General features: G+C 37.7%; 1 pseudogene; it reads right to left on the reverse strand.

Annotated features, from left to right (window-relative positions):
* Positions 1-1,480: 1,480 nt before the first annotated feature.
* On the reverse strand, positions 1,481-10,102 carry LOC149227021 (putative UPF0481 protein At3g02645; annotated as a pseudogene).
* Between the last annotated feature and the right edge of the window lie 947 nt (positions 10,103-11,049).

The raw sequence follows: 11,049 nt of genomic DNA on the forward strand, positions 1-11,049 counted from the left end.
TTTCATGCAATAAACTATAAACCATTCTATCAATCAATCACTATAACAACATCCCCAATATATATTTAATGGGAAATTGGTTGTTCTCTGGTTATATAATGTAACAAAAGCTTCTCTATAAGAGAAGAATTCTTACCAGATAGTCGTGAAATTTAGGGATTTCGAGGGTACCCCGTTTTCTGCTTCCATAATAATTTTCATTCTGTAAGTGTCTTTATCTTTTGCTTCTTCACAACATTTGTTGCACACTTCTTCCTGTATGAGCTTTTCGAGATCAATGGTCGACTTCTATTTGGAATACTTTTCTATTTGGAACCCAATCAGATCAGCGTTGACCAGACCCTCAAAATCTCTTCACGCACCAGAAGAATGTGGTAAATCTCAGAGGAAGGAAATGGGTTGTGAAGGAAGAAGCCTATCTTCATCTTATTGAACCTCTTTCGCAGCAATGTCAGAAGAAGCATGAGATGGTAATCATGGATCCACACAGAATCCTCATCAGGGCTAATGACCTCCATGACCCTATCAACAAAGGTTTTATTAACAGAAAAATAGGCCTACTTTCATGTTAGCTTGTTACCCTAAAAATCCATTGAAACCGTTATTGTCAACATGTTTCATGCAATAAACTATAAACCATTGTATCAATCAATCACTATAACAACATCCCCAATATATATTTAATGGAAAATTGGTTGTTCTCTGGTTATATAATGTAACAAAGGCTTCACTCTAAGAGAAGAATTCTTGTAACAAAGGCTTCACTCTAAGAGAAGAATTCGTACCAGATAGTCATGAAATTTAGGGATTTTGAGGGTACCCCATTTTCTGCTTCCATAATAATTTTCATTATGTAAGTGTCTTTATATTTTGCTTCTTCACAACATTTGGTGGGGCACTTCTTCCTGTATGAGCTTTTCGAGATCAATGGTCGACTTCTATTTGGAATCCTTTTCTATTTGGAACCCAATCAAATCAGCGTTGACCAGACCCTCAGAATCTCTTCATGCATCGGAAGAATGCGGTAAATCTCAGAGGAAGGAAATGGGCTGTGAAGGAAGAAGCCTATGGGGTTTGTGCGCAAAATATAACCGGTCACAATTTTGTATCCAAAATAGTGAAAATTTTGATAAGATTTTTGATAAAATTTGACTGAAATTTTAAGAAAATAAATTCTAGATTTTGAGTGACCAATGCTAAATTTATTTCCACTTAAAAAACTATTCAAACACTCTTTCAAATTAAAATACTCTTTCTAACCAAATAAAAGTTATATACTTTCCAACTTCTCCAGTTCTTTCATATACCTTCTAAAAATAATAAAGGACTTGACACTATCAACCTCTCTGCTTCAAAATGCTAGTTTGTGTTCATAAATTTTGTGCCAGGTGCCAGTTGTTTGATAATAAGCATTTTTATTTAGTTTAAACAAAAACCACTGCGCTTGCTCAAGAGTGCAAAGGTAATAAAAAGTACAAACCTATATCTCAACAATAAGCTGTACAAAGAGTGCATTCTCCCTTGAAAACAATGCCTCACAGTTGCAGATTTCAAGCTCGGAAAATTTGAAAAGCTTAAGAATTGTAACAAAGCCTTCCCTGCCTTGGATTGCCTTGCCTGCCACTGGGAAGTGAGCCTTCCCTGCCATTAGGAAGTGAAGTGATGCCAAATAAAGAAGAGAACATTTCAACTTGTATGAAAGAAAAGAGCGCTGCCACTGGGATGTGAAGCCTTCCTTGCTTTGCCATCCCACTGGGATGTGAAGCCTTCCATGCTCTACCATGCCACAGTGAAGTGAAGTGAAGCTATGGATAGAAAAAGTAACACTGGTACCTTCTGACCTGCACGAAAGAAAAAAGGGCTGGGAACCATGGTTTTGCCACCCCATACAAAAAACAGGCAACCATATACACTGAAAAGCGACTAATGTAAAGTTCAGCAACTAATTCCAAGCACAATACTGGACTACCATATGATTATTTTTCCATACTCTGTCATTGAAGTCGGACTTGTTCCCACGACAGAATGGTTTGCAATATACTTAAAAGCAATACAATACATCCTGCCAAATTAGACGCTACAAGGCATGCCCTTGGAAAATACTTTTCTTTCACTTCACCACACATCATTATATATTCGTAATTCGATTAGAACGTTGTAACACCATCAATGGCTAACTCAATTGCTTCATACTCACCCTTCCCCATTGCTTTCTGCATTCTGTTCTAGACACTGACTACTTCTTCGTTCGTGGCCAACCCATTGTGGATTATACCGCATTTCTCAGCACCTCAATGTCTGCGGCTGTGCTGATCAAGCAGTCCATCAAATCGACATAGCACATCAGCAGTTTCTTCTCCTTTTTGCTAACGAATGCCTCGAATGCCACCAAATTTCTCATGACTGCATCTGTTCTCTCCTCCATTTTGATGGTGGGCAAGTGAATCGTGTAGGTTCTGCTATCGAAACAGATTTCGTTGAGATGCTCTACATGTGCAACGAACTTCACTCCTTTTCTTCTGAGTTCTACCACTAATGGGAGAGTGATCATGTACCTCTTTTTCTTTGTTATGAAACCAGCTCACAAAAAGATAGAAAAGATAGATCAATGCCTTAGAATTCAGCCTCTTTGAGGGGGCAACCTCCTTTACATTACACAAATGAATGATTCTTTGATGATTCAAATGACAAAACCTCCTCTCTATTTATAGGAGTCTAAGGAGTCACAATATAACCCAGCAGACCTAACAATAATAATATAAAGGCACAAAAATAACAATAGAGGGATTCTATGGGGCACAATAATAACAATATGGGGACAATAGGGGCACACCAATATTAATAAGGGATACAACTAAAATGAGTAGTTCTGGATGCTTCTATATAAAATTCTCATCCTCCCATGTGGAATCTTCAGTGGATAAGTTCTTCCACTTGATGAGATACTCCGAAATTGATCGTTTTTGTAGATGACAAGTTCTTGTTTCTGTGACTGCTTCTGGTTCCTATATAATTTTTTCTTCCTCGTCAAGTTCTGGCATTATTGTTTGAACTGGGATCTTGTCACCTATAACCTTCTTTAAACATGAAACATAGAAAACTGGGTGCACTCGAGAAGCTACAAGAAGCTCCAATTTGTATGCCATAGTACCAATATTTTGCAACACCTTGTACGGACCATAATACTTTGGTGATAATTTATTATCCTTCTTAGCTTGCTTGAGGGACATTTGTTTATATGGTTGTAGCCATAGGAATACCCAATCACCTACATCAAAACTTTTTTCGCTGCGATGTTGATCTGCTTGTTGTTTCATTCTATTTCGCGCCAACATGAGGTTATCCTTTAAGAGTTGGAGGACTTGTTGTTGATGCTTGATGTGATGTTCCACTGCTTGAACCTTAGAATTTTCTCTTAAATATGATGTGATGGATGGTGGTTGATATCCATAAAGTGTCATAAATGGGGTCATTTTTGTTGCTGTATGCAAGGAAGTGTTATACCACCATTCAGCTAGAGGCAACCATTTAACCCATTATGTCTGTTTATCAGATACAGAGCAACGAAGATATCCTTCCAAGCATTTGTTTACTATCTCAGTTTGTCCATCAGATTGAGGATGATAAGATGAGCTATGAGCTAACTGAGTACCAAGACAAGAAAATAATTCTGTCCAAAAATTTCCAGTGAAAATGGGATCTCTATCACTTACAATAATCTTTGGGTTTCCATGTAGCTTTTGAATTGTTTCCATAAATGCAGGAGAAACTGTACTGGCTTTAAATGGATGTGATAATGCACAAAAGTGTGCATACTTGGTAAGTCTGTCAACTACCACCATGATGACACTCTTTCCCTCAGACTTGGGTAAACCTGTGATAAAATCCATTGAAACCTCCTCCCAACGTTGGCTTGGAATGGATAAAGGTTGTAATAGACCCAGGGTCTTAATTGTTTCAACTTTATTTTGTTGGCAAACCCAACATTCCGCCACAAAATTTTGAATATCTGATTTAAGGCCATCCCAAAAAAATTCCTTCTTAACCCTGTGGTAAGTTTTTAAAAATCCTGAGTGCCATCCTAAGGGAGAAGTGTGCAATTCCATAAGAATATTTGGTTTGAGTTGGGAATTCTTACAGAGGTATAAGCGATCTTTGTACCATAATGAATCATTTTTCCTGCTAAATGTATCAGATGTACTGGAATCTTGTTGTAACTTTCGAATAAGTGCCCACACTTCTTCATCATTCTTCCATTCCTCCCTTGCTTCGTTTATCCAATCTGGTTGGATAATAGAAATGGTGCACAACAATGCTTCCACATCCTCATCCTTTCTTGAGAGTGCATCTGCCACCACATTTTTCTTCCCTTTTTTGTAGATGATTTCAAAGTCATAACCCAACAATTTTGTGTCCCACTTTTGTTGCTCTTCAGAGGATAATCTTCGTTCTAAAAAGTATTTAAGGCTATCATGATCCGTTTTTACCTTGAAGTGTCTTCCCATTAGGTAGGGTCGCCATTTCTTAAGTGCATGTAGTATTGCCAACATTTCCTTCTCATAAATAGCTATGTGTAAAAACTTTCCCTTGATTGGACAACTTTCAAAAGCAATGGGTCTTTCACCTTGCATTAAAACAACACCAATTTCATTTCCTGAAGCATCACATTCCACAATAAAGGTTTTTGTGAAGTCCGATGTAGCTAAGACTGGTGCTTGGCACATTGCCTCTTTAAGATGCTCAAAGGCCTTTGTTGCTTCTGGAGTCCATGAAAATACATCTTTCTTCAATAATGTTGTTAGAGGTGCTGCTATTCTCCCATAATTCTTAACAAACTTGCGATAATACCCTGTCAACCCGAGAATCCTCGTAGATGCTTTATGGATGTGGGGATTTTCCATTCCTTAATGGCTTTAATTTTGCTAGGGTCTACCTTAACTCCTTCATGAGATACAATATGACCCAGATATTCCACCTCTTTTACTCCAAAGAAACATTTGGATCTTTTTGCATATAATTGTTTCTCCTCCAATAGTTGTAGCACCCTGTCAACATGTTTAACATGATCCTTCCAAGACTTGTTGTAGATTAGTATATCATCAAAAAATACTAACACAAATATTCTAAGGAAGGGTTTGAAAATGGAATTCATCAAACCTTGAAATGTAAAAGGTGCATTGGTAAGGCCAAAAGACATGACCAAAAATTCATAATGACCCTCATGAGTTCTAAATGCTATTTTCAGAATGTCTTCAGTCTTCATTCTGATTTGATGATATCCTGAATGAAGATCCAACTTGGTGAAGTAAATTGATCCATGCAATTCATCCAGTAATTCATCAATGACAGGAATGGGAAACTTATCTTTAATAGTGAGCTTGTTGAGCTCCCTATAATCCGGACACATGCACCATGATCCATCCTTCTTGTGCACCAATACTACTGGAGCAGAGAAAGAACTTTGACTAGGTTGAATTACACCAACCTCTAGCATTTATGCAACCATACGTTCAATTTCACTCTTTTGGGCATAGGGATATTTGTATGGCCTGATGTTTGGAGGAACACTTCCTGGAATCAGATGAATAGCATGATAATGATCATGAACAGGTGGGAGACCTTTTGGAGTCTCAAATACCTTGGAATGATTGTCCAAGGCTTTTTGGAGATATGGAGAAATAGATGATTTCGACGTGGAAACATCTAGCGAACATAATTGTGCAATTACACCTCTTTGTTCCTTTTTTAGAAGCTTTGTCATACCATTAGAGCTGATTATCTTTCCCAGTTTTACTGCAATACCCCTTAATTCAACTTTCTTTCCTTCCACAGAAAATTTCATGAAAAGTTCTTGAAAATTAAAAGCTATTGTACCCAAGGATTATAGCCATTGGACTCCTAGTACAACATCAACACCTCCCATTGGAATGGAAAGCATTGGGCTAGTCAATAAATATTCTCCCATGGATAGCTTGATATTATGGCACTTTCCAGAGAAATTTATTGTTCCTCCATTTGCAACCATCACTTGACACTCTGGTGCTGGATATAGGAAGCAATTCAATTCTTTTGCTACCTTACAATGAATAAAATTGTGGGTACTTCTTGAATCAATCAACACTATTACCTTTTTCTTCTTGATTTGTCCTTCTATCTTGATGGTTTGAGGAGTGGTAATTCCAGCCAATGCACTACAAGATATGGTCGGATTCATTTCTTCTTTATCTAGGCTTTGTTCCTGGAGTATATCCTCTTATTTTTACCTTTCTTGCTCCTTTTCTTCTTCCTCTTCACAATCTATGTAGAATAATTTATTCTCAGCACACTTATGACCTTTAGTGTATTTGCTATCACAAATGTAACAAATCCCTTTTGCTCTCTTTTCTTCCAATTTTTGTGGTATCAACCTTATAGGTTATGGAAGACTAGAGGCAACAACACTTCCATCTTTATAGTTGTGAGTGATATGCTTCCTGGTTGCCATAATTTTGCTCTCCATTTTTCTTGCTAACCTAAATGCCTTCTCTAATGAGTCAGGTTCCCAAAGGCAAACATCATGTTGGATATTATCCTTTAAAGTCCCTATGAACACATCAATCCTATGCTCCTCTGGAATATTTTTTACCCTTATGTTCAATTTTTGGAACTCCTCAATGTGCTCCATTATTGAACCCTTTTGTTTGAGACTTATCAATTGGCTAAAAAAAGTGTTGCTTTTTGTATCCTCATAATGTGCTATCATTCTTCCGTAAAAATTGCCCAAGTGATAATTTGTTTATGAGAGCAAAGCCATTGATACCATACAAATTGATTTGGTTCCAAATATAAAGTTGCAATACGTACCTTTTGTGTGTTTTGCACATTATTGAGATCGAAAAATTGCTCCATCTATAATATCCATGTTGCGGGATCCTTGCCATCAAACTTCCTCATATCGATTTTTGGAATATGGTGGGTCTTCGATCCAACATTAGAGTCTATGAAATCATGATTAACATTTCTTTTGTTCGCATCATGAGTTTCCTTTACTACCCTTTCACCATTAGTAAGTATTTCTTGTAGAAAATTTGTCAAATCTATCTTCAAATCTGCCATGCCTATCTTCAAATCTGTCTTCAAGTCTATCTTCAAATTGTCCATCTTAGCTTCCACGGCCTTTATCTTAGATTCTACGCCATTTATCTTAGCTTCTGTTAGCTTTTGTGAGAGTGACATTTGTTGCACTTGGTCTTGTAATTTTGATATATCATGTAGCATTTCTTCGTCTTCTTTATGAGTCATGCTAGAGATTTCAGGTTGCTTACTAGGTGTTTGCATTTTCTTTCCTCAGGGCATCAATTACCAATAATAATGCTCTACTATGCCCTTTGAATTCCTTCAAAATAATTTTTCAAATCAATCTTAAGCAAAAATTTTAAAACATCTACACACCTTTTCTCACTTTGTAGGAGCTCGATATTTACTCTAATGTATCTCTGTAATTTCAGATCATCCAGTTCTGAAATTGCAACCTGCAATAGCCCTCTGTGTCCTCTTTCCAATGCCACCAGTCTAATCCAAATTGGATTCTCCAAGGAAGAGTTATGCCAAATCTCCCACAGTGACCTGATTATAAACTAGTTCATCAGAGCAAACTTGTACGACGTGCCACATGTCCCTGTTTCAACCTTTCACTCTGAAAAATATATAAAAGAAACTACAGTCCATCCTCTTTCTGTACCTTCTTATGAAATTTCAATCCAATGCTCAGAGAGAAAGTTATGACGATTTTCCCCAGGTCACCTGTTTGGAATGTAATTCAGGAGTCTGCAAAAAGACCAACTTCCTCAGATAATATCTTCCCAAATATAGCGCGAAAAGCTCTAAAATTCGGGCTTGAGGTTCAGTGTGATTTCTTCTCAAATGGGTTTTTTTTGCTTCTGAAAGGTCACAGAAAAAAAAGTTATAGTGAAAATACCACGATGACCTATTTGGAGCAGCGAAACCCTAGAATCCAAAGCTCTGATACCAAATGTTATGAAACCAGCTCGCAAAAAGATAGAAAAGATAGATCAACGCCTTAGAATTCAGCCTCTTCAAGGGGGAAACCTCCTTTACATTACACAAATGAATGATTCTTTGATGATTCAAATGACAAAACCTCCTTTCTATATATAGGAGTCTAAGGAGTCACAATATAACCCAACAGACCTAACAATAATAATATAAAGGCATAAAAATAACAATAGAGGGATACTATGGGGCATAATAATAACAATATGGGGACAATAGGGGCACAACAATATTAATAAGGGATACAACTACAATAGTAATGGGGTAATCACTAGTAGTATAGGGACCTAACATTCTTCCACATTTGATTGTGTTCTGTATCATCTATGGGATTCGAAGAGCAGATGATATTTTCATACACAAACCCTAGGAGATGTGAATCTAGCCTTAATGAGGGAGTGGCTAAAACATACAAATCCAGCTTGTGACGTTTGCATAGAAAAGGGGACAGAGTGTGCCAAATGTGTCTTAGAATTGAGTTGAGATCAAGATCTGTGCCTACCTGCCACTGGAGGATCATCTGTAAGGCGAACAAGGGTATTTGATTTTGTAGCTTCATAATATCTTCCTGCACTACGGCAAACATGGTTCTTTGATTTTCCAGTTTCATAATATCTTCCTCCACTGCAGATGGTAGCTGGTTTTGTAAAAAGAAAAAGCAAGTTGCTTGATCACACTCCCACTCGCGGGTGAAGATCTTCCTAAAATCAACAAAAAGTTATATTTAAATCATAAATATAATTAAATATATAACTAGTGGCCAAGAAAAGCATACCTTAAGAATCGCAAAAGGAATAAGTCATCGCGAGCCAAGATCCAACCCAGTTCCTCATCACTCATGTCATTACAAATATGGAGGAGCTCATACCATTGTCGAATCTTACTACCCTACATTATCATGTCTGCAACTACGTTCTTGAAGGGAGGGTGACCAGCTCTGTCAATGAGTATGTGAGGGAGCTCGTCTTTGAATGTTTCATATTTGCCAAGTTGGGGTTTTCCGAAATGCAGAGGACCAAGTGAAACCACCTAAGAAAATTTCCAAGGGCTCTAATAAGAAAATTTCCAACCAAATGGACAGTAGGACAATAATTAATAGATTCATCTTAACTCAAGTGGAACCAATCCCCTATGAGTGGTAGTAGACACGGGTGGTGAGCAGCGATGATATGCAGTAGTTTGCTACACTGTTACCATAGAGAACAGATTTGCTACAGTGTCTGCTTACTGAGGACGAGGGTACCACAATGAACTGGGTTACGACAGTGTCTACTTACTGAGGACGAGGGTAGCACAATGAACTGAGTGTCTAGGGGCTCCTGTAGTCGACCAGTGGAACCCTAAGGTGGCGTGAGTGGTGCTACAATGAACGAGGTTTATTCATTATACGAGGGTACTTACAAACATCCAGTGGAACCCTAAGGTGGTGTATGTTTTCTATGCTTGGTGTATCTGGATGTTATTGACATTGTTTTTATGTGATTGAGGTATTGTTGAGTACTTCCCATATTCCCATACTATTCATCTTTTCCCTGTGATTCCTCTCTCCTTTAGTGATGCTCCTCCCCCCGATCCTTGAGTTCATACATATCTTATTCCTACTTATTTGTGATATCTACATACTATACTACATCACTATTGAACATTTTTGGCATCCCCATCAGAAGACTCATGTATGTTTGTAATATATTTTGTAAGGTGTTTATATCTGAGGTTAACGTGGAAGTTGGTGCACAAGTAGAACATGCCAAAATAATATTTTTGTGGCAAAAATGGATTGCGTCTTTTAACATTTCACGACCTTTCAAGGACATTAGTATTAGGTGTTGTCGTAGATGGTGGGGGTGTTTGGGGTGTTGTTGTTGTTGTTTTTGTTAACACACATGTCTTGTTTGTGACAATTACATTTCCCTCCCACTACTTGCGTTTTGGACTATGATATGGGATTTGTATGTTTCACGAGTAGTAGATAAATATAGTCGTATTGTGTTTCTATGGAGTATAGGTATGCCCTTGTCAACTGCAATTCTATTGAGGTTTCTTCGTCCATGGCTGTCTTTTTTTCCGAGGTGAAATTCACGACGATTTTTTGAAATTATCTGACTTCCTGTAAATTCATGTCTACCCCTGAAACGATGGGTGGAGACATTTATGTTTTCCTTCATACCTAGAAAGTGTGCATGAGGTGTATGGGGTGTGGTTTTGCGTATGCATTTACTCTGGAGGGTACAATTATTGTTCCTTTCTAGGGTCTGTGGTATGAATGCTGCCATATGATCGGGTTAGTGGGATCTTGGATCAATTTGATCTCTAGAACAATGCACTGGCACAATTTCTAATAGTATTTCCCCTTGTCGTGATTCTATTTAGAAAATTTTCTAAAAATGGTTGTGTACTAGATCCAACTTATTCTTTTCGTGTCAAAATTACGTTATTTATATTTTTTATGCCCTCCTTCTTTCGAGGTGGTAGGTGGTACCTGTTTTGTGCGTGGAGTTAATTTCTTAGATTTGTTCATTTGTTTGGGTAGTTCGAGGAACATTCCCTAACCACAAAAATCTTTGCAGTTGTGACTATCATTGGAAGGGGTCGACTCTTTCTTGAACACAGTTTATATATTTCTTTTTATAGCTGTCAGGAGGTTGTGGATGGTAGCGCTGTGATATTGACAATAATAAATTATGACATTGGCCAGGATATGTGGTATGACCTTATCATGTCTTAACATTTTAATCTGTACATCTTTCAAGTGTGGTGGTTTTTCATCCCCTGTTGGGGCCAATTGGATTAGTTTCTTAATATTGCCGTAGAATATTGCATGACACAGTCTGGATGACATGGCTAACATGGGTGGTCACTATGAATTTTTAAACTTAGATGTATCTAACTAAGATGCCTTCATACTTCCCACCCTGGAAGTTGAAAAGGCCTAACTTAGTCTGCATTCACGGGTTGAGGAAGCTGGTCCTTCGGATCGGCAGAACAAGACCCCCTCTC

The sequence above is a fragment of the Pinus tabuliformis genome, chromosome J (assembly GCF_031772625.1).
Source record: "Pinus tabuliformis cultivar Carrire ecotype Pingquan chromosome J, CPIR1, whole genome shotgun sequence".
In the NCBI taxonomy this organism is placed as follows: domain Eukaryota; kingdom Viridiplantae; phylum Streptophyta; class Pinopsida; order Pinales; family Pinaceae; genus Pinus; species Pinus tabuliformis.